The sequence below is a fragment of the Gasterosteus aculeatus genome, chromosome 2 (genome assembly GCF_964276395.1).
Source record: "Gasterosteus aculeatus chromosome 2, fGasAcu3.hap1.1, whole genome shotgun sequence".
NCBI lineage: Eukaryota > Metazoa > Chordata > Actinopteri > Perciformes > Gasterosteidae > Gasterosteus > Gasterosteus aculeatus.
In genome coordinates, this window is record NC_135689.1 from 22,534,311 (window position 1) to 22,548,450 (window position 14,140).

General features: G+C 44.4%; 59 non-coding genes and 1 pseudogene across 59 annotated transcripts; all 60 read left to right on the plus strand.

The window, feature by feature from the left end:
• Positions 1 to 32: 32 nt before the first annotated feature.
• On the plus strand, positions 33 to 151 carry LOC144397477 (5S ribosomal RNA). Its single transcript, XR_013459623.1, has one exon. It is a non-coding gene; the product is annotated as a 5S ribosomal RNA (ribosomal RNA).
• A 117-nt stretch (positions 152 to 268) lies between these two features.
• LOC144392338 (5S ribosomal RNA) lies at positions 269 to 387 on the plus strand. The gene has a single exon (XR_013455730.1). It is a non-coding gene; the product is annotated as a 5S ribosomal RNA (ribosomal RNA).
• A 116-nt stretch (positions 388 to 503) lies between these two features.
• Positions 504 to 622, plus strand: LOC144396370 (5S ribosomal RNA). The gene has a single exon (XR_013458516.1). It is a non-coding gene; the product is annotated as a 5S ribosomal RNA (ribosomal RNA).
• A 117-nt stretch (positions 623 to 739) lies between these two features.
• LOC144398004 (5S ribosomal RNA) lies at positions 740 to 858 on the plus strand. The gene has a single exon (XR_013460151.1). It is a non-coding gene; the product is annotated as a 5S ribosomal RNA (ribosomal RNA).
• Positions 859 to 974: 116 nt separating this feature from the next.
• Positions 975 to 1,093, plus strand: LOC144389952 (5S ribosomal RNA). The gene has a single exon (XR_013453999.1). It is a non-coding gene; the product is annotated as a 5S ribosomal RNA (ribosomal RNA).
• A 116-nt stretch (positions 1,094 to 1,209) lies between these two features.
• On the plus strand, positions 1,210 to 1,328 carry LOC144392348 (5S ribosomal RNA). Its single transcript, XR_013455741.1, has one exon. It is a non-coding gene; the product is annotated as a 5S ribosomal RNA (ribosomal RNA).
• A 116-nt stretch (positions 1,329 to 1,444) lies between these two features.
• Positions 1,445 to 1,563, plus strand: LOC144389953 (5S ribosomal RNA). The gene has a single exon (XR_013454000.1). It is a non-coding gene; the product is annotated as a 5S ribosomal RNA (ribosomal RNA).
• A 117-nt stretch (positions 1,564 to 1,680) lies between these two features.
• On the plus strand, positions 1,681 to 1,799 carry LOC144392359 (5S ribosomal RNA). Its single transcript, XR_013455752.1, has one exon. It is a non-coding gene; the product is annotated as a 5S ribosomal RNA (ribosomal RNA).
• Positions 1,800 to 1,915: 116 nt separating this feature from the next.
• Positions 1,916 to 2,034, plus strand: LOC144401725 (5S ribosomal RNA). Its single transcript, XR_013463660.1, has one exon. It is a non-coding gene; the product is annotated as a 5S ribosomal RNA (ribosomal RNA).
• A 117-nt stretch (positions 2,035 to 2,151) lies between these two features.
• LOC144396371 (5S ribosomal RNA) lies at positions 2,152 to 2,270 on the plus strand. Its single transcript, XR_013458517.1, has one exon. It is a non-coding gene; the product is annotated as a 5S ribosomal RNA (ribosomal RNA).
• A 116-nt stretch (positions 2,271 to 2,386) lies between these two features.
• Positions 2,387 to 2,505, plus strand: LOC144397661 (5S ribosomal RNA). The gene has a single exon (XR_013459807.1). It is a non-coding gene; the product is annotated as a 5S ribosomal RNA (ribosomal RNA).
• A 117-nt stretch (positions 2,506 to 2,622) lies between these two features.
• Positions 2,623 to 2,741, plus strand: LOC144398605 (5S ribosomal RNA). The gene has a single exon (XR_013460752.1). It is a non-coding gene; the product is annotated as a 5S ribosomal RNA (ribosomal RNA).
• Positions 2,742 to 2,857: 116 nt separating this feature from the next.
• LOC144401726 (5S ribosomal RNA) lies at positions 2,858 to 2,976 on the plus strand. Its single transcript, XR_013463661.1, has one exon. It is a non-coding gene; the product is annotated as a 5S ribosomal RNA (ribosomal RNA).
• A 117-nt stretch (positions 2,977 to 3,093) lies between these two features.
• Positions 3,094 to 3,202, plus strand: LOC144399898 (5S ribosomal RNA; annotated as a pseudogene).
• A 116-nt stretch (positions 3,203 to 3,318) lies between these two features.
• On the plus strand, positions 3,319 to 3,437 carry LOC144389955 (5S ribosomal RNA). The gene has a single exon (XR_013454001.1). It is a non-coding gene; the product is annotated as a 5S ribosomal RNA (ribosomal RNA).
• A 116-nt stretch (positions 3,438 to 3,553) lies between these two features.
• LOC144398607 (5S ribosomal RNA) lies at positions 3,554 to 3,672 on the plus strand. The gene has a single exon (XR_013460754.1). It is a non-coding gene; the product is annotated as a 5S ribosomal RNA (ribosomal RNA).
• Positions 3,673 to 3,788: 116 nt separating this feature from the next.
• On the plus strand, positions 3,789 to 3,907 carry LOC144396372 (5S ribosomal RNA). The gene has a single exon (XR_013458518.1). It is a non-coding gene; the product is annotated as a 5S ribosomal RNA (ribosomal RNA).
• A 116-nt stretch (positions 3,908 to 4,023) lies between these two features.
• Positions 4,024 to 4,142, plus strand: LOC144396373 (5S ribosomal RNA). The gene has a single exon (XR_013458519.1). It is a non-coding gene; the product is annotated as a 5S ribosomal RNA (ribosomal RNA).
• A 116-nt stretch (positions 4,143 to 4,258) lies between these two features.
• Positions 4,259 to 4,377, plus strand: LOC144397488 (5S ribosomal RNA). The gene has a single exon (XR_013459634.1). It is a non-coding gene; the product is annotated as a 5S ribosomal RNA (ribosomal RNA).
• A 117-nt stretch (positions 4,378 to 4,494) lies between these two features.
• On the plus strand, positions 4,495 to 4,613 carry LOC144398005 (5S ribosomal RNA). The gene has a single exon (XR_013460152.1). It is a non-coding gene; the product is annotated as a 5S ribosomal RNA (ribosomal RNA).
• Positions 4,614 to 4,729: 116 nt separating this feature from the next.
• LOC144396374 (5S ribosomal RNA) lies at positions 4,730 to 4,848 on the plus strand. Its single transcript, XR_013458520.1, has one exon. It is a non-coding gene; the product is annotated as a 5S ribosomal RNA (ribosomal RNA).
• Positions 4,849 to 4,965: 117 nt separating this feature from the next.
• Positions 4,966 to 5,084, plus strand: LOC144396376 (5S ribosomal RNA). The gene has a single exon (XR_013458522.1). It is a non-coding gene; the product is annotated as a 5S ribosomal RNA (ribosomal RNA).
• Positions 5,085 to 5,200: 116 nt separating this feature from the next.
• LOC144401727 (5S ribosomal RNA) lies at positions 5,201 to 5,319 on the plus strand. Its single transcript, XR_013463662.1, has one exon. It is a non-coding gene; the product is annotated as a 5S ribosomal RNA (ribosomal RNA).
• A 117-nt stretch (positions 5,320 to 5,436) lies between these two features.
• LOC144396377 (5S ribosomal RNA) lies at positions 5,437 to 5,555 on the plus strand. The gene has a single exon (XR_013458523.1). It is a non-coding gene; the product is annotated as a 5S ribosomal RNA (ribosomal RNA).
• Positions 5,556 to 5,671: 116 nt separating this feature from the next.
• Positions 5,672 to 5,790, plus strand: LOC144397500 (5S ribosomal RNA). The gene has a single exon (XR_013459646.1). It is a non-coding gene; the product is annotated as a 5S ribosomal RNA (ribosomal RNA).
• Positions 5,791 to 5,907: 117 nt separating this feature from the next.
• On the plus strand, positions 5,908 to 6,026 carry LOC144392370 (5S ribosomal RNA). The gene has a single exon (XR_013455763.1). It is a non-coding gene; the product is annotated as a 5S ribosomal RNA (ribosomal RNA).
• Positions 6,027 to 6,142: 116 nt separating this feature from the next.
• LOC144398118 (5S ribosomal RNA) lies at positions 6,143 to 6,261 on the plus strand. The gene has a single exon (XR_013460265.1). It is a non-coding gene; the product is annotated as a 5S ribosomal RNA (ribosomal RNA).
• A 117-nt stretch (positions 6,262 to 6,378) lies between these two features.
• Positions 6,379 to 6,497, plus strand: LOC144396378 (5S ribosomal RNA). The gene has a single exon (XR_013458524.1). It is a non-coding gene; the product is annotated as a 5S ribosomal RNA (ribosomal RNA).
• Positions 6,498 to 6,613: 116 nt separating this feature from the next.
• Positions 6,614 to 6,732, plus strand: LOC144389956 (5S ribosomal RNA). Its single transcript, XR_013454004.1, has one exon. It is a non-coding gene; the product is annotated as a 5S ribosomal RNA (ribosomal RNA).
• A 116-nt stretch (positions 6,733 to 6,848) lies between these two features.
• On the plus strand, positions 6,849 to 6,967 carry LOC144397511 (5S ribosomal RNA). Its single transcript, XR_013459657.1, has one exon. It is a non-coding gene; the product is annotated as a 5S ribosomal RNA (ribosomal RNA).
• Positions 6,968 to 7,084: 117 nt separating this feature from the next.
• LOC144396379 (5S ribosomal RNA) lies at positions 7,085 to 7,203 on the plus strand. The gene has a single exon (XR_013458525.1). It is a non-coding gene; the product is annotated as a 5S ribosomal RNA (ribosomal RNA).
• A 116-nt stretch (positions 7,204 to 7,319) lies between these two features.
• LOC144397522 (5S ribosomal RNA) lies at positions 7,320 to 7,438 on the plus strand. The gene has a single exon (XR_013459668.1). It is a non-coding gene; the product is annotated as a 5S ribosomal RNA (ribosomal RNA).
• Positions 7,439 to 7,555: 117 nt separating this feature from the next.
• LOC144398006 (5S ribosomal RNA) lies at positions 7,556 to 7,674 on the plus strand. The gene has a single exon (XR_013460153.1). It is a non-coding gene; the product is annotated as a 5S ribosomal RNA (ribosomal RNA).
• A 116-nt stretch (positions 7,675 to 7,790) lies between these two features.
• On the plus strand, positions 7,791 to 7,909 carry LOC144389957 (5S ribosomal RNA). Its single transcript, XR_013454005.1, has one exon. It is a non-coding gene; the product is annotated as a 5S ribosomal RNA (ribosomal RNA).
• A 117-nt stretch (positions 7,910 to 8,026) lies between these two features.
• Positions 8,027 to 8,145, plus strand: LOC144398191 (5S ribosomal RNA). Its single transcript, XR_013460338.1, has one exon. It is a non-coding gene; the product is annotated as a 5S ribosomal RNA (ribosomal RNA).
• A 117-nt stretch (positions 8,146 to 8,262) lies between these two features.
• On the plus strand, positions 8,263 to 8,381 carry LOC144396380 (5S ribosomal RNA). Its single transcript, XR_013458526.1, has one exon. It is a non-coding gene; the product is annotated as a 5S ribosomal RNA (ribosomal RNA).
• A 116-nt stretch (positions 8,382 to 8,497) lies between these two features.
• LOC144389959 (5S ribosomal RNA) lies at positions 8,498 to 8,616 on the plus strand. Its single transcript, XR_013454007.1, has one exon. It is a non-coding gene; the product is annotated as a 5S ribosomal RNA (ribosomal RNA).
• A 116-nt stretch (positions 8,617 to 8,732) lies between these two features.
• Positions 8,733 to 8,851, plus strand: LOC144401728 (5S ribosomal RNA). The gene has a single exon (XR_013463663.1). It is a non-coding gene; the product is annotated as a 5S ribosomal RNA (ribosomal RNA).
• Positions 8,852 to 8,968: 117 nt separating this feature from the next.
• On the plus strand, positions 8,969 to 9,087 carry LOC144399486 (5S ribosomal RNA). The gene has a single exon (XR_013461632.1). It is a non-coding gene; the product is annotated as a 5S ribosomal RNA (ribosomal RNA).
• Positions 9,088 to 9,203: 116 nt separating this feature from the next.
• LOC144398990 (5S ribosomal RNA) lies at positions 9,204 to 9,322 on the plus strand. Its single transcript, XR_013461135.1, has one exon. It is a non-coding gene; the product is annotated as a 5S ribosomal RNA (ribosomal RNA).
• A 117-nt stretch (positions 9,323 to 9,439) lies between these two features.
• Positions 9,440 to 9,558, plus strand: LOC144396382 (5S ribosomal RNA). The gene has a single exon (XR_013458528.1). It is a non-coding gene; the product is annotated as a 5S ribosomal RNA (ribosomal RNA).
• A 116-nt stretch (positions 9,559 to 9,674) lies between these two features.
• Positions 9,675 to 9,793, plus strand: LOC144401729 (5S ribosomal RNA). Its single transcript, XR_013463664.1, has one exon. It is a non-coding gene; the product is annotated as a 5S ribosomal RNA (ribosomal RNA).
• A 117-nt stretch (positions 9,794 to 9,910) lies between these two features.
• Positions 9,911 to 10,029, plus strand: LOC144396383 (5S ribosomal RNA). Its single transcript, XR_013458529.1, has one exon. It is a non-coding gene; the product is annotated as a 5S ribosomal RNA (ribosomal RNA).
• Positions 10,030 to 10,145: 116 nt separating this feature from the next.
• Positions 10,146 to 10,264, plus strand: LOC144401730 (5S ribosomal RNA). Its single transcript, XR_013463665.1, has one exon. It is a non-coding gene; the product is annotated as a 5S ribosomal RNA (ribosomal RNA).
• A 117-nt stretch (positions 10,265 to 10,381) lies between these two features.
• On the plus strand, positions 10,382 to 10,500 carry LOC144398007 (5S ribosomal RNA). The gene has a single exon (XR_013460154.1). It is a non-coding gene; the product is annotated as a 5S ribosomal RNA (ribosomal RNA).
• Positions 10,501 to 10,616: 116 nt separating this feature from the next.
• On the plus strand, positions 10,617 to 10,735 carry LOC144396384 (5S ribosomal RNA). Its single transcript, XR_013458530.1, has one exon. It is a non-coding gene; the product is annotated as a 5S ribosomal RNA (ribosomal RNA).
• Positions 10,736 to 10,851: 116 nt separating this feature from the next.
• On the plus strand, positions 10,852 to 10,970 carry LOC144396385 (5S ribosomal RNA). The gene has a single exon (XR_013458531.1). It is a non-coding gene; the product is annotated as a 5S ribosomal RNA (ribosomal RNA).
• Positions 10,971 to 11,086: 116 nt separating this feature from the next.
• On the plus strand, positions 11,087 to 11,205 carry LOC144397533 (5S ribosomal RNA). Its single transcript, XR_013459679.1, has one exon. It is a non-coding gene; the product is annotated as a 5S ribosomal RNA (ribosomal RNA).
• A 117-nt stretch (positions 11,206 to 11,322) lies between these two features.
• On the plus strand, positions 11,323 to 11,441 carry LOC144398008 (5S ribosomal RNA). The gene has a single exon (XR_013460155.1). It is a non-coding gene; the product is annotated as a 5S ribosomal RNA (ribosomal RNA).
• Positions 11,442 to 11,557: 116 nt separating this feature from the next.
• LOC144389960 (5S ribosomal RNA) lies at positions 11,558 to 11,676 on the plus strand. Its single transcript, XR_013454008.1, has one exon. It is a non-coding gene; the product is annotated as a 5S ribosomal RNA (ribosomal RNA).
• A 117-nt stretch (positions 11,677 to 11,793) lies between these two features.
• Positions 11,794 to 11,912, plus strand: LOC144398192 (5S ribosomal RNA). Its single transcript, XR_013460339.1, has one exon. It is a non-coding gene; the product is annotated as a 5S ribosomal RNA (ribosomal RNA).
• A 117-nt stretch (positions 11,913 to 12,029) lies between these two features.
• Positions 12,030 to 12,148, plus strand: LOC144396386 (5S ribosomal RNA). The gene has a single exon (XR_013458532.1). It is a non-coding gene; the product is annotated as a 5S ribosomal RNA (ribosomal RNA).
• A 116-nt stretch (positions 12,149 to 12,264) lies between these two features.
• Positions 12,265 to 12,383, plus strand: LOC144389962 (5S ribosomal RNA). The gene has a single exon (XR_013454009.1). It is a non-coding gene; the product is annotated as a 5S ribosomal RNA (ribosomal RNA).
• Positions 12,384 to 12,499: 116 nt separating this feature from the next.
• LOC144401731 (5S ribosomal RNA) lies at positions 12,500 to 12,618 on the plus strand. The gene has a single exon (XR_013463666.1). It is a non-coding gene; the product is annotated as a 5S ribosomal RNA (ribosomal RNA).
• Positions 12,619 to 12,735: 117 nt separating this feature from the next.
• LOC144399487 (5S ribosomal RNA) lies at positions 12,736 to 12,854 on the plus strand. Its single transcript, XR_013461633.1, has one exon. It is a non-coding gene; the product is annotated as a 5S ribosomal RNA (ribosomal RNA).
• Positions 12,855 to 12,970: 116 nt separating this feature from the next.
• Positions 12,971 to 13,089, plus strand: LOC144398991 (5S ribosomal RNA). Its single transcript, XR_013461136.1, has one exon. It is a non-coding gene; the product is annotated as a 5S ribosomal RNA (ribosomal RNA).
• A 117-nt stretch (positions 13,090 to 13,206) lies between these two features.
• LOC144396388 (5S ribosomal RNA) lies at positions 13,207 to 13,325 on the plus strand. Its single transcript, XR_013458534.1, has one exon. It is a non-coding gene; the product is annotated as a 5S ribosomal RNA (ribosomal RNA).
• A 116-nt stretch (positions 13,326 to 13,441) lies between these two features.
• LOC144401732 (5S ribosomal RNA) lies at positions 13,442 to 13,560 on the plus strand. Its single transcript, XR_013463667.1, has one exon. It is a non-coding gene; the product is annotated as a 5S ribosomal RNA (ribosomal RNA).
• Positions 13,561 to 13,677: 117 nt separating this feature from the next.
• On the plus strand, positions 13,678 to 13,796 carry LOC144396389 (5S ribosomal RNA). The gene has a single exon (XR_013458535.1). It is a non-coding gene; the product is annotated as a 5S ribosomal RNA (ribosomal RNA).
• A 116-nt stretch (positions 13,797 to 13,912) lies between these two features.
• LOC144401733 (5S ribosomal RNA) lies at positions 13,913 to 14,031 on the plus strand. Its single transcript, XR_013463668.1, has one exon. It is a non-coding gene; the product is annotated as a 5S ribosomal RNA (ribosomal RNA).
• Positions 14,032 to 14,140: the final 109 nt, after the last annotated feature.

Consider the following 14,140-nt stretch of genomic DNA (forward strand, 5'->3'; position numbering starts at 1 on the left):
ATTTTAAAAGATTAGGAAGAGGACATACAGTTGCTTACGGCCATACCTCTCTGGCTCCGCCTGATCTCGTCAGATCTCAGAAGCTAAGCAGAGTAGGGCCTGGTTAGTACTTGGATGGAAGACCGCCTGGGAATCCCAGGTGCCGTAAGCTTTTTCATTTCTCTCTCTGGAAGAAATCGAGAAGGCATTAGAAAGTGACTCCTTTTTCATTATCTAAACTCCAAAACCTTTGACACATTTTAAAATATTAGGAAGAGGACATACAGTTGCTTACGGCCATACCTCTCTGGCTTCGCCTGATCTCGTCTGATCTCAGAAGCTAAGCAGAGTAGGGCCTGGTTAGTACTTGGATGGAAGACCGCCTGGGAATCCCAGGTGCTGTAAGCTTTTTTATTTCGATCTGTAAAAGACACAAAGAAGAACTTAGAAAGTGACTCCATTTCATTGTCAAAACTCCAAAACCTTTGACACATTTTAAAAGATTAGGTAGAGGACATAAGGTTGCTTACGGCCATACCTCTCTGGCTCCGCCTGATCTCGTCTGATCTCAGAAGCTAAGCAGAGTAGGGCCTGGTTAGTACTTGGATGGAAGACCGCCTGGGAATCCCAGGTGCTGTAAGCTTTTTCATTTCTCTCTCTGGAAGAAATCGAGAAGGCATTAGAAAGTGACTCCTTTTTCATTATCAAAACTCCAAAACCTTAGACACATTTTAAAAGATTAGGAAGAGGACATACAGTTGCTTACGGCCATACCTCTCTGGCTCTGCCTGATCTCGTCTGATCTCAGAAGCTAAGCAGAGTAGGGCCTGGTTAGTACTTGGATGGAAGACCGCCTGGGAATCCCAGGTGCTGTAAGCTTTTTCATTTCGATCTGTAAAAGACAAAGAGAAGGCCTTAGAAAGTGACTCCATTTCTTTGTCAAAACTACAAAACCTTTGACACATTTTAAAAGATTAGGAAGAGGACATACAGTTGCTTACGGCCATACCTCTCTGGCTCCGCCTGATCTCGTCAGATCTCAGAAGCTAAGCAGAGTAGGGCCTGGTTAGTACTTGGATGGAAGACCGCCTGGGAATCCCAGGTGCTGTAAGCTTTTTCATTTCGATCTGTAAAAGACACAGAGAAGGCCTTAGAAAGTGACTCCATTTCTTTGTCAAAACTACAAAACCTTTGACACATTTTAAAAGATTAGGAAGAGGACATACAGTTGCTTACGGCCATACCTCTCTGGCTTCGCCTGATCTCGTCTGATCTCAGAAGCTAAGCAGAGTAGGGCCTGGTTAGTACTTGGATGGAAGACCGCCTGGGAATCCCAGGTGCTGTAAGCTTTTTCATTTCGATCTGTAAAAGACACAGAGAAGGCCTTAGAAAGTGACTCCATTTCATTGTCAAAACTACAAAACCTTTGACACATTTTAAAAGATTAGGAAGAGGACATACAGTTGCTTACGGCCATACCTCTCTGGCTCCGCCTGATCTCGTCAGATCTCAGAAGCTAAGCAGAGTAGGGCCTGGTTAGTACTTGGATGGAAGACCGCCTGGGAATCCCAGGTGCTGTAAGCTTTTTCATTTCTCTCTCTGGAAGAAATCGAGAAGGCATTAGAAAGTGACTCCTTTTTCATTATCTAAACTCCAAAACCTTTGACACATTTTAAAATATTAGGAAGAGGACATACAGTTGCTTACGGCCATACCTCTCTGGCTTCGCCTGATCTCGTCTGATCTCAGAAGCTAAGCAGAGTAGGGCCTGGTTAGTACTTGGATGGAAGACCGCCTGGGAATCCCAGGTGCTGTAAGCTTTTTCATTTCGATCTGTAAAAGACACAGAGAAGGCCTTAGAAAGTGACTCCATTTAATTGTCAAAACTACAAAACCTTTGACACATTTTAAAAGATTAGGTAGAGGACATACAGTTGCTTACGGCCATACCTCTCTGGCTCCGCCTGATCTCGTCTGATCTCAGAAGCTAAGCAGAGTAGGGCCTGGTTAGTACTTGGATGGAAGACCGCCTGGGAATCCCAGGTGCCGTAAGCTTTTTCATTTCTCTCTCTGGAAGAAATCGAGAAGGCCTTAGAAAGTGACTCCTTTTTCATTATCAAAACTCCAAAACCTTTGACACATTTTAAAAGATTAGGAAGAGGACATACAGTTGCTTACGGCCATACCTCTCTGGCTCCGCCTGATCTCGTCTGATCTCAGAAGCTAAGCAGAGTAGGGCCTGGTTAGTACTTGGATGGAAGACCGCCTGGGAATCCCAGGTGCTGTAAGCTTTTTCATTTCGATCTGTAAAAGACACAGAGAAGGCCTTAGAAAGTGACTCCATTTCATTGTCAAAACTACAAAACCTTTGACACATTTTAAAAGATTAGGAAGAGGACATACAGTTTCTTACGGCCATACCTCTCTGGCTCCGCCTGATCTCGTCTGATCTCAGAAGCTAAGCAGAGTAGGGCCTGGTTAGTACTTGGATGGAAGACCGCCTGGGAATCCCAGGTGCCGTAAGCTTTTTCATTTCTCTCTCTGGAAGAAATCGAGAAGGCATTAGAAAGTGACTCCTTTTTCATTATCAAAACTCCAAAACCTTTGACACATTTTAAAAGATTAGGAAGAGGACATACAGTTGCTTACGGCCATACCTCTCTGGCTCCGCCTGATCTCGTCTGATCTCAGAAGCTAAGCAGAGTAGGGCCTGGTTAGTACTTGGATGGAAGACCGCCTGGGAATCCCAGGTGCTGTACGCTTTTTCATTTCGATCTGTAAAAGACACAGAGAAGGCCTTAGAAAGTGACTCCATTTAATTGTCAAAACTACAAAACCTTTGACACATTTTAAAAGATTAGGTAGAGGACATACAGTTGCTTACGGCCATACCTCTCTGGCTCCGCCTGATCTCGTCTGATCTCAGAAGCTAAGCAGAGTAGGGCCTGGTTAGTACTTGGATGGAAGACCGCCTGGGAATCCCAGGTGCCGTAAGCTTTTTCATTTCTCTCTCTGGAAGAAATCGAGAAGGCATTAGAAAGTGACTCCTTTTTCATTATCAAAACTCCAAAACCTTTGACACATTTTAAAAGATTAGGAAGAGGACATACAGTTGCTTACAGCCATACCTCTCTGGCTCCGTCTGATCTCAGAAGCTAAGCAGAGTAGGGCCTGGTTAGTACTTGGATGGAAGACCGCCTGGGAATCCCAGGTGCTGTAAGCTTTTTCATTTCGATCTGTAAAAGACACAGAGAAGGCCTTAGAAAGTGACTCCATTTCATTGTCAAAACTACAAAACCTTTGACACATTTTAAAAGATTAGGAAGAGGACATACAGTTGCTTACGGCCATACCTCTCTGGCTCCGCCTGATCTCGTCAGATCTCAGAAGCTAAGCAGAGTAGGGCCTGGTTAGTACTTGGATGGAAGACCGCCTGGGAATCCCAGGTGCTGTAAGCTTTTTCATTTCGATCTGTAAAAGACACAGAGAAGGCCTTAGAAAGTGACTCCATTTCATTGTCAAAACTACAAAACCTTTGACACATTTTAAAAGATTAGGTAGAGGACATACAGTTGCTTACGGCCATACCTCTCTGGCTCCGCCTGATCTCGTCTGATCTCAGAAGCTAAGCAGAGTAGGGCCTGGTTAGTACTTGGATGGAAGACCGCCTGGGAATCCCAGGTGCTGTACGCTTTTTCATTTCGATCTGTAAAAGACACAGAGAAGGCCTTAGAAAGTGACTCCATTTAATTGTCAAAACTACAAAACCTTTGACACATTTTAAAAGATTAGGTAGAGGACATACAGTTGCTTACGGCCATACCTCTCTGGCTCCGCCTGATCTCGTCTGATCTCAGAAGCTAAGCAGAGTAGGGCCTGGTTAGTACTTGGATGGAAGACCGCCTGGGAATCCCAGGTGCTGTAAGCTTTTTCATTTCGATCTGTAAAAGACACAGAGAAGGCCTTAGAAAGTGACTCCATTTCATTGTCAAAACTACAAAACCTTTGACACATTTTAAAAGATTAGGAAGAGGACATACAGTTGCTTACGGCCATACCTCTCTGGCTCCGCCTGATCTCGTCTGATCTCAGAAGCTAAGCAGAGTAGGGCCTGGTTAGTACTTGGATGGAAGACCGCCTGGGAATCCCAGGTGCTGTAAGCTTTTTCATTTCGATCTGTAAAAGACACAGAGAAGGCCTTAGAAAGTGACTCCATTTCATTGTCAAAACTACAAAACCTTTGACACATTTTAAAAGATTAGGAAGAGGACATACAGTTGCTTACGGCCATACCTCTCTGGCTCCGCCTGATCTCGTCAGATCTCAGAAGCTAAGCAGAGTAGGGCCTGGTTAGTACTTGGATGGAAGACCGCCTGGGAATCCCAGGTGCCGTAAGCTTTTTCATTTCTCTCTCTGGAAGAAATCGAGAAGGCATTAGAAAGTGACTCCTTTTTCATTATCAAAACTCCAAAACCTTAGACACATTTTAAAAGATTAGGAAGAGGACATACAGTTGCTTACGGCCATACCTCTCTGGCTCTGCCTGATCTCGTCTGATCTCAGAAGCTAAGCAGAGTAGGGCCTGGTTAGTACTTGGATGGAAGACCGCCTGGGAATCCCAGGTGCTGTAAGCTTTTTCATTTCGATCTGTAAAAGACACAGAGAAGGCCTTAGAAAGTGACTCCATTTCTTTGTCAAAACTACAAAACCTTTGACACATTTTAAAAGATTAGGAAGAGGACATACAGTTGCTTACGGCCATACCTCTCTGGCTCCGCCTGATCTCGTCTGATCTCAGAAGCTAAGCAGAGTAGGGCCTGGTTAGTACTTGGATGGAAGACCGCCTGGGAATCCCAGGTGCTGTAAGCTTTTTCATTTCTCTCTCTGGAAGAAATCGAGAAGGCATTAGAAAGTGACTCCTTTTTCATTATCAAAACTCCAAAACCTTTGACACATTTTAAAAGATTAGGAAGAGGACATACAGTTGCTTACGGCCATACCTCTCTGGCTCCGCCTGATCTCGTCTGATCTCAGAAGCTAAGCAGAGTAGGGCCTGGTTAGTACTTGGATGGAAGACCGCCTGGGAATCCCAGGTGCTGTAAGCTTTTTCATTTCGATCTGTAAAAGACACAGAGAAGGCCTTAGAAAGTGACTCCATTTCATTGTCAAAACTACAAAACCTTTGACACATTTTAAAAGATTAGGAAGAGGACATACAGTTGCTTACGGCCATACCTCTCTGGCTCCGCCTGATCTCGTCTGATCTCAGAAGCTAAGCAGAGTAGGGCCTGGTTAGTACTTGGATGGAAGACCGCCTGGGAATCCCAGGTGCCGTAAGCTTTTTCATTTCTCTCTCTGGAAGAAATCGACAAGGCATTAGAAAGTGACTCCTTTTTCATTATCAAAACTCCAAAACCTTTGACACATTTTAAAAGATTAGGAAGAGGACATACAGTTGCTTACGGCCATACCTCTCTGGCTCCGCCTGATCTCGTCTGATCTCAGAAGCTAAGCAGAGTAGGGCCTGGTTAGTACTTGGATGGAAGACCGCCTGGGAATCCCAGGTGCTGTAAGCTTTTTCATTTCGATCTGTAAAAGACACAGAGAAGGCCTTAGAAAGTGACTCCATTTCATTGTCAAAACTACAAAACCTTTGACACATTTTAAAAGATTAGGAAGAGGACATACAGTTGCTTACGGCCATACCTCTCTGGCTCCGCCTGATCTCGTCAGATCTCAGAAGCTAAGCAGAGTAGGGCCTGGTTAGTACTTGGATGGAAGACCGCCTGGGAATCCCAGGTGCCGTAAGCTTTTTCATTTCTCTCTCTGGAAGAAATCGAGAAGGCATTAGAAAGTGACTCCTTTTTCATTATCTAAACTCCAAAACCTTTGACACATTTTAAAATATTAGGAAGAGGACATACAGTTGCTTACGGCCATACCTCTCTGGCTTCGCCTGATCTCGTCTGATCTCAGAAGCTAAGCAGAGTAGGGCCTGGTTAGTACTTGGATGGAAGACCGCCTGGGAATCCCAGGTGCTGTAAGCTTTTTCATTTCGATCTGTAAAAGACACAGAGAAGGCCTTAGAAAGTGACTCCATTTAATTGTCAAAACTACAAAACCTTTGACACATTTTAAAAGATTAGGTAGAGGACATACAGTTGCTTACGGCCATACCTCTCTGGCTCCGCCTGATCTCGTCAGATCTCAGAAGCTAAGCAGCGTAGGGCCTGGTTAGTACTTGGATGGAAGACCGCCTGGGAATCCCAGGTGCCGTAAGCTTTTTCATTTCTCTCTCTGGAAGAAATCGAGAAGGCATTAGAAAGTGACTCCTTTTTCATTATCAAAACTCCAAAACCTTTGACACATTTTAAAAGATTAGGAAGAGGACATACAGTTGCTTACGGCCATACCTCTCTGGCTCCGCCTGATCTCGTCTGATCTCAGAAGCTAAGCAGAGTAGGGCCTGGTTAGTACTTGGATGGAAGACCGCCTGGGAATCCCAGGTGCTGTAAGCTTTTTTATTTCGATCTGTAAAAGACACAGAGAAGGCCTTAGAAAGTGACTCCATTTCATTGTCAAAACTACAAAACCTTTGACACATTTTAAAAGATTAGGAAGAGGACATACAGTTGCTTACGGCCATACCTCTCTGGCTCCGCCTGATCTCGTCAGATCTCAGAAGCTAAGCAGAGTAGGGCCTGGTTAGTACTTGGATGGAAGACCGCCTGGGAATCCCAGGTGCTGTAAGCTTTTTTATTTCGATCTGTAAAAGACACAGAGAAGAACTTAGAAAGTGACTCCATTTCATTATCAAAACTCCAAAACCTTTGACACATTTTAAAAGATTAGGTAGAGGACATACAGTTGCTTACGGCCATACCTCTCTGGCTCCGCCTGATCTCGTCAGATCTCAGAAGCTAAGCAGAGTAGGGCCTGGTTAGTACTTGGATGGAAGACCGCCTGGGAATCCCAGGTGCCGTAAGCTTTTTCATTTCTCTCTCTGGAAGAAATCGAGAAGGCCTTAGAAAGTGACTCCTTTTTCATTATCAAAACTCCAAAACCTTTGACACATTTTAAAAGATTAGGAAGAGGACATACAGTTGCTTACGGCCATACCTCTCTGGCTCCGCCTGATCTCGTCTGATCTCAGAAGCTAAGCAGAGTAGGGCCTGGTTAGTACTTGGATGGAAGACCGCCTGGGAATCCCAGGTGCTGTAAGCTTTTTCATTTCGATCTGTAAAAGACACAGAGAAGGCCTTAGAAAGTGACTCCATTTCATTGTCAAAACTACAAAACCTTTGACACATTTTAAAAGATTAGGAAGAGGACATACAGTTGCTTACGGCCATACCTCTCTGGCTCCGCCTGATCTCGTCAGATCTCAGAAGCTAAGCAGAGTAGGGCCTGGTTAGTACTTGGATGGAAGACCGCCTGGGAATCCCAGGTGCCGTAAGCTTTTTCATTTCTCTCTCTGGAAGAAATCGAGAAGGCATTAGAAAGTGACTCCTTTTTCATTATCAAAACTCCAAAACCTTAGACACATTTTAAAAGATTAGGAAGAGGACATACAGTTGCTTACGGCCATACCTCTCTGGCTCTGCCTGATCTCGTCTGATCTCAGAAGCTAAGCAGAGTAGGGCCTGGTTAGTACTTGGATGGAAGACCGCCTGGGAATCCCAGGTGCTGTAAGCTTTTTCATTTCGATCTGTAAAAGACACAGAGAAGGCCTTAGAAAGTGACTCCATTTCATTGTCAAAACTACAAAACCTTTGACACATTTTAAAAGATTAGGAAGAGGACATACAGTTGCTTACGGCCATACCTCTCTGGCTCCGCCTGATCTCGTCAGATCTCAGAAGCTAAGCAGAGTAGGGCCTGGTTAGTACTTGGATGGAAGACCGCCTGGGAATCCCAGGTGCTGTAAGCTTTTTCATTTCTCTCTCTGGAAGAAATCGAGAAGGCATTAGAAAGTGACTCCTTTTTCAATATCTAAACTCCAAAACCTTTGACACATTTTAAAATATTAGGAAGAGGACATACAGTTGCTTACGGCCATACCTCTCTGGCTTCGCCTGATCTCGTCTGATCTCTGAAGCTAAGCAGAGTAGGGCCTGGTTAGTACTTGGATGGAAGACCGCCTGGGAATCCCAGGTGCCGTAAGCTTTTTCATTTCTCTCTCTGGAAGAAATCGAGAAGGCATTAGAAAGTGACTCCTTTTTCATTATCAAAACTCCAAAACCTTTGACACATTTTAAAAGATTAGGAAGAGGACATACAGTTGCTTACGGCCATACCTCTCTGGCTCCGCCTGATCTCGTCTGATCTCAGAAGCTAAGCAGAGTAGGGCCTGGTTAGTACTTGGATGGAAGACCGCCTGGGAATCCCAGGTGCTGTAAGCTTTTTTATTTCGATCTGTAAAAGACACAGAGAAGAACTTAGAAAGTGACTCCATTTCATTGTCAAAACTCCAAAACCTTTGACACATTTTAAAAGATTAGGTAGAGGACATACAGTTGCTTACGGCCATACCTCTCTGGCTCCGCCTGATCTCGTCAGATCTCAGAAGCTAAGCAGAGTAGGGCCTGGTTAGTACTTGGATGGAAGACCGCCTGGGAATCCCAGGTGCTGTAAGCTTTTTTATTTCGATCTGTAAAAGACACAGAGAAGAACTTAGAAAGTGACTCCATTTCATTGTCAAAACTCCAAAACCTTTGACACATTTTAAAAGATTAGGTAGAGGACATACAGTTGCTTACGGCCATACCTCTCTGGCTCCGCCTGATCTCGTCTGATCTCAGAAGCTAAGCAGAGTAGGGCCTGGTTAGTACTTGGATGGAAGACCGCCTGGGAATCCCAGGTGCCGTAAGCTTTTTCATTTCTCTCTCTGGAAGAAATCGAGAAGGCCTTAGAAAGTGACTCCTTTTTCATTATCAAAACTCCAAAACCTTTGACACATTTTAAAAGATTAGGAAGAGGACATACAGTTGCTTACGGCCATACCTCTCTGGCTCCGCCTGATCTCGTCTGATCTCAGAAGCTAAGCAGAGTAGGGCCTGGTTAGTACTTGGATGGAAGACAGCCTGGGAATCCCAGGTGCTGTAAGCTTTTTCATTTCGATCTGTAAAAGACACAGAGAAGGCCTTAGAAAGTGACTCCATTTCATTGTCAAAACTACAAAACCTTTGACACATTTTAAAAGATTAGGAAGAGGACATACAGTTGCTTACGGCCATACCTCTCTGGCTCCGCCTGATCTCGTCAGATCTCAGAAGCTAAGCAGAGTAGGGCCTGGTTAGTACTTGGATGGAAGACCGCCTGGGAATCCCAGTTGCCGTAAGCTTTTTCATTTCTCTCTCTGGAAGAAATCGAGAAGGCATTAGAAAGTGACTCCTTTTTCATTATCAAAACTCCAAAACCTTTGACACATTTTAAAAGATTAGGAAGAGGACATACAGTTGCTTACGGCCATACCTCTCTGGCTCCGCCTGATCTCGTCTGATCTCAGAAGCTAAGCAGAGTAGGGCCTGGTTAGTACTTGGATGGAAGACCGCCTGGGAATCCCAGGTGCTGTAAGCTTTTTCATTTCGATCTGTAAAAGACACAGAGAAGGCCTTAGAAAGTGACTCCATTTCATTGTCAAAACTACAAAACCTTTGACACATTTTAAAAGATTAGGAAGAGGACATACAGTTGCTTACGGCCATACCTCTCTGGCTCCGCCTGATCTCGTCTGATCTCAGAAGCTAAGCAGAGTAGGGCCTGGTTAGTACTTGGATGGAAGACCGCCTGGGAATCCCAGGTGCCGTAAGCTTTTTCATTTCTCTCTCTGGAAGAAATCGAGAAGGCATTAGAAAGTGACTCCTTTTTCATTATCAAAACTCCAAAACCTTTGACACATTTTAAAAGATTAGGAAGAGGACATACAGTTGCTTACGGCCATACCTCTCTGGCTCCGCCTGATCTCGTCTGATCTCAGAAGCTAAGCAGAGTAGGGCCTGGTTAGTACTTGGATGGAAGACCGCCTGGGAATCCCAGGTGCTGTAAGCTTTTTCATTTCGATCTGTAAAAGACACAGAGAAGGCCTTAGAAAGTGACTCCATTTCATTGTCAAAACTACAAAACCTTTGACACATTTTAAAAGATTAGGAAGAGGACATACAGTTGCTTACGGCCATACCTCTCTGGCTCCGCCTGATCTCGTCTGATCTCAGAAGCTAAGCAGAGTAGGGCCTGGTTAGTACTTGGATGGAAGACCGCCTGGGAATCCCAGGTGCCGTAAGCTTTTTCATTTCTCTCTCTGGAAGAAATCGAGAAGGCATTAGAAAGTGACTCCTTTTTCATTATCTAAACTCCAAAACCTTTGACACATTTTAAAATATTAGGAAGAGGACATACAGTTGCTTACGGCCATACCTCTCTGGCTCTGCCTGATCTCGTCTGATCTCAGAAGCTAAGCAGAGTAGGGCCTGGTTAGTACTTGGATGGAAGACCGCCTGGGAATCCCAGGTGCTGTAAGCTTTTTCATTTCGATCTGTAAAAGACACAGAGAAGGCCTTAGAAAGTGACTCCATTTCTTTGTCAAAACTACAAAACCTTTGACACATTTTAAAAGATTAGGAAGAGGACATACAGTTGCTTACGGCCATACCTCTCTGGCTCCGCCTGATCTCGTCTGATCTCAGAAGCTAAGCAGAGTAGGGCCTGGTTAGTACTTGGATGGAAGACCGCCTGGGAATCCCAGGTGCTGTAAGCTTTTTCATTTCGATCTGTAAAAGACACAGAGAAGGCCTTAGAAAGTGACTCCATTTCATTGTCAAAACTACAAAACCTTTGACACATTTTAAAAGATTAGGAAGAGGACATACAGTTGCTTACGGCCATACCTCTCTGGCTCCGCCTGATCTCGTCTGATCTCAGAAGCTAAGCAGAGTAGGGCCTGGTTAGTACTTGGATGGAAGACCGCCTGGGAATCCCAGGTGCTGTAAGCTTTTTCATTTCGATCTGTAAAAGACACAGAGAAGGCCTTAGAAAGTGACTCCATTTCATTGTCAAAACTACAAAACCTTTGACACATTTTAAAAGATTAGGAAGAGGACATACAGTTGCTTACGGCCATACCTCTCTGGCTCCGCCTGATCTCGTCAGATCTCAGAAGCTAAGCAGAGTAGGGCCTGGTTAGTACTTGGATGGAAGACCGCCTGGGAATCCCAGGTGCCGTAAGCTTTTTCATTTCTCTCTCTGGAAGAAATCGAGAAGGCATTAGAAAGTGACTCCTTTTTCATTATCAAAACTCCAAAACCTTAGACACATTTTAAAAGATTAGGAAGAGGACATACAGTTGCTTACGGCCATACCTCTCTGGCTCTGCCTGATCTCGTCTGATCTCAGAAGCTAAGCAGAGTAGGGCCTGGTTAGTACTTGGATGGAAGACCGCCTGGGAATCCCAGGTGCTGTAAGCTTTTTCATTTCGATCTGTAAAAGACACAGAGAAGGCCTTAGAAAGTGACTCCATTTCATTGTCAAAACTACAAAACCTTTGACACATTTTAAAAGATTAGGAAGAGGACATACAGTTGCTTACGGCCATACCTCTCTGGCTCCGCCTGATCTCGTCAGATCTCAGAAGCTAAGCAGAGTAGGGCCTGGTTAGTACTTGGATGGAAGACCGCCTGGGAATCCCAGGTGCTGTAAGCTTTTTCATTTCTCTCTCTGGAAGAAATCGAGAAGGCATTAGAAAGTGACTCCTTTTTCAATATCTAAACTCCAAAACCTTTGACACATTTTAAAATATTAGGAAGAGGACATACAGTTGCTTACGGCCATACCTCTCTGGCTTCGCCTGATCTCGTCTGATCTCTGAAGCTAAGCAGAGTAGGGCCTGGTTAGTACTTGGATGGAAGACCGCCTGGGAATCCCAGGTGCCGTAAGCTTTTTCATTTCTCTCTCTGGAAGAAATCGAGAAGGCATTAGAAAGTGACTCCTTTTTCATTATCAAAACTCCAAAACCTTTGACACATTTTAAAAGATTAGGAAGAGGACATACAGTTGCTTACGGCCATACCTCTCTGGCTCCGCCTGATCTCGTCTGATCTCAGAAGCTAAGCAGAGTAGGGCCTGGTTAGTACTTGGATGGAAGACCGCCTGGGAATCCCAGGTGCTGTAAGCTTTTTTATTTCGATCTGTAAAAGACACAGAGAAGAACTTAGAAAGTGACTCCATTTCATTGTCAAAACTCCAAAACCTTTGACACATTTTAAAAGATTAGGTAGAGGACATACAGTTGCTTACGGCCATACCTCTCTGGCTCCGCCTGATCTCGTCAGATCTCAGAAGCTAAGCAGAGTAGGGCCTGGTTAGTACTTGGATGGAAGACCGCCTGGGAATCCCAGGTGCTGTAAGCTTTTTTATTTCGATCTGTAAAAGACACAGAGAAGAACTTAGAAAGTGACTCCATTTCATTGTCAAAACTCCAAAACCTTTGACACATTTTAAAAGATTAGGTAGAGGACATACAGTTGCTTACGGCCATACCTCTCTGGCTCCGCCTGATCTCGTCTGATCTCAGAAGCTAAGCAGAGTAGGGCCTGGTTAGTACTTGGATGGAAGACCGCCTGGGAATCCCAGGTGCCGTAAGCTTTTTCATTTCTCTCTCTGGAAGAAATCGAGAAGGCCTTAGAAAGTGACTCCTTTTTCATTATCAAAACTCCAAAACCTTTGACACATTTTAAAAGATTAGGAAGAGGACATACAGTTGCTTACGGCCATACCTCTCTGGCTCCGCCTGATCTCGTCTGATCTCAGAAGCTAAGCAGAGTAGGGCCTGGTTAGTACTTGGATGGAAGACAGCCTGGGAATCCCAGGTGCTGTAAGCTTTTTCATTTCGATCTGTAAAAGACACAGAGAAGGCCTTAGAAAGTGACTCCATTTCATTGTCAAAACTACAAAACCTTTGACACATTTTAAAAGATTAGGAAGAGGACATACAGTTGCTTACGGCCATACCTCTCTGGCTCCGCCTGATCTCGTCAGATCTCAGAAGCTAAGCAGAGTAGGGCCTGGTTAGTACTTGGATGGAAGACCGCCTGGGAATCCCAGTTGCCGTAAGCTTTTTCATTTCTCTCTCTGGAAGAAATCGAGAAGGCATTAGAAAGTGACTCCTTTTTCATTATCAAAACTCCAAAACCTTTGACACATTTTAAAAGATTAGGAAGAGGACATACAGTTGCTTACGGCCATACCTCTCTGGCTCCGCCTGATCTCGTCTGATCTCAGAAGCTAAGCAGAGTAGGGCCTGGTTAGTACTTGGATGGAAGACCGCCTGGGAATCCCAGGTGCTGTAAGCTTTTTCATTTCGATCTGTAAAAGACACAGAGAAGGCCTTAGAAAGTGACTCCATTTCATTGTCAAAACTACAAAACCTTTGACACATTTTAAAAGATTAGGAAGAGGACATACAGTTGCTTACGGCCATACCTCTCTGGCTCCGCCTGATCTCGTCTGATCTCAGAAGCTAAGCAGAGTAGGGCCTGGTTAGTACTTGGATGGAAGACCGCCTGGGAATCCCAGGTGCCGTAAGCTTTTTCATTTCTCTCTCTGGAAGAAATCGAGAAGGCATTAGAAAGTGACTCCTTTTTCATTATCAAAACTCCAAAACCTTTGACACATTTTAAAAGATTAGGAAGAGGACATACAGTTGCTTACGGCCATACCTCTCTGGCTCCGCCTGATCTCGTCTGATCTCAGAAGCTAAGCAGAGTAGGGCCTGGTTAGTACTTGGATGGAAGACCGCCTGGGAATCCCAGGTGCTGTAAGCTTTTTCATTTCGATCTGTAAAAGACACAGAGAAGGCCTTAGAAAGTGACTCCATTTCATTGTCAAAACTACAAAACCTTTGACACATTTTAAAAGATTAGGAAGAGGACATACAGTTGCTTACGGCCATACCTCTCTGGCTCCGCCTGATCTCGTCTGATCTCAGAAGCTAAGCAGAGTAGGGCCTGGTTAGTACTTGGATGGAAGACCGCCTGGGAATCCCAGGTGCCGTAAGCTTTTTCATTTCTCTCTCTGGAAGAAATCGAGAAGGCATTAGAAAGTGACTCCTTTTTCATTATCTAAACTCCAAAACCTTTGACACATTTTAAAATATTAGGAAGAGGAC